We start from the raw sequence: 1,896 nt of genomic DNA on the forward strand, positions 1-1,896 counted from the left end.
ATAGAAGGGGTGAAACTCAAGGAAGACATGATTATCAATAGCAATACGATGAACGGAGAGAAGGTTTTTATGAGCACTAGGGACATGCAAAAAAATTCGAAGGTGAATTTTTCTATGAGGGGTATTAATAATTGAGTGACCAACGTGACGAATCTTCATACCTTCTCCACTGGCAGTGTGGATGCGGTCTTTCCCGCGGTATTTCTCACGCATGGTCACCTTCTCGAGTTCACCAGTGATGTGGTTGGTTGCACCGATGTCCACATACCAGTTTGTGTCTACTCCATATGAGCCATCAGCTGCCCCGGCCACCTTCTCATCCGAGGACGAGTCACCGTCATCATCAAACCTGTACCAACAGTCTTTTGCTGTGTGGCCGGGTTTGCCATAGATCTGGCATCGTACGGCATAGGGGCGCTTGTTGGAGGAGTTGCGGCGGCCGCCCCTGTTGTTGGTGTAGGAGGGCCGGCCACCACTGCCGCAAGAGTCGCCGCGGTCACCGCGGTCGTCGCGGGTGTTGTTGCTGTTGTTTCCCTTGCCGCGGGTTGGCCCGCGGTAGCGTGAGCCACCACCTCGGCCACGCATAGCAGCGTTAGCAGAAGACTTGAAGCCGCCACCACCAGAGTTTGTGCCCTGGAACAGCGCCACCCTTTGATCGAAGTTGCTCATCTGAGCATACAATTCATCAAGGGTGATCGGCTGAGTGCGGGCGTCGAGGGCGGAGACGAGGGGTTGATACTCCATGTCGAGGCCGGCCGTGATGTAGGAGATGAGCTCGTCGTCGTCGAGTGGCTTGCCTGCAGCAGCAAGCTCGTCGGCGAGGGAGCGCATGTGCGCGAAGAAGGCCACAACGGACTGGTTTCCCTTCTGTGCGTTCGCAAGGGCGACGCGGATGTTGTTGATGCGAGACAATGACTAGGACGAAAACATGTTCGCCAGCACTGTCCAGAGCTCGTGTGCACGGCAGATCGAGGTCACCTGCACGAGTACCTCCTTGGAAAGATTGTTCAGAAGATAACCAAGTACCTGCTGATCTTCCCGGAACCAGATCGGATGAAGGGGGTTTGGTGCGGCCGTCTCCTTCCCGTCCTTGTCCTTGGTGACGACGGTCTTGGCTGGTTCCGGCGTGCTGCCGTCAACGTAGCCATAGACGCCCGCGCCTCTGAGCTGCGGCGTGATCTGCGTGCGCCAGAGGATGAAGTTTGTGTGGGTGAGCTTCTCGGTAATTTGGCCGGTGAGGGTGGAGTTGGATGAGCTGGAGGATGCCATGGCGGAAGCTTGTGCGATGGAAGGCTAGGGCTAGATGAATGGAAGAGTTAGGCTCTGATTACCATGTAGAAGTGCATGCTCTAGCCAATGCAACCAAAAGACCGATCTGATGGAAGAGACTAGGCAGCACATTATACGTTAACATTTGGTACTTTGGTTCTTCGTTAAATTTCATTCAAGTGACAGTCTCATGAAAATGCTTGAATGGAGCTGGACAGAGTCTACCTAACATCTCTGGAGAAGTCTCCATTTTCTTCTTACAAACAAGAATTACCTCCCTGCAGTAATAAGCCATCAATAAGTAAAGTAACAAAATTAATGAGAAAAAGCTTCTTTTCTTGAGCGGATCCAGGCTGACCAAGCAAAAAGGTTTCAGGTTTGACATCACCATGTACAAAGCTGGCAATAATAGGAAGAGCAGCAACTGTTAAGATTGAGGAATAAAAAAGAACGGGAAATGCATCTCAAGAACATCAAATAGCTTGAAAGTAACCTTTGGAGCGAATCTTCGCAAGAATTAATATGGCCTCAAAGGCAATACAAGCAACCATTCGCAATGACATCCTGTCACTGTCGGGGGTGTTGATACTTTCAGCAAGGAGAAAGGAGAACAAAGCAGATGGAGTG

General features: G+C 51.3%; 1 pseudogene; it reads right to left on the reverse strand.

Moving 5' to 3' along the window:
- Positions 1-653: 653 nt before the first annotated feature.
- On the reverse strand, positions 654-792 carry LOC119313345 (annotated as a pseudogene).
- Positions 793-1,896: the final 1,104 nt, after the last annotated feature.

This window comes from Triticum dicoccoides, chromosome 5B (assembly GCF_002162155.2).
Source record: "Triticum dicoccoides isolate Atlit2015 ecotype Zavitan chromosome 5B, WEW_v2.0, whole genome shotgun sequence".
NCBI lineage: Eukaryota > Viridiplantae > Streptophyta > Magnoliopsida > Poales > Poaceae > Triticum > Triticum dicoccoides.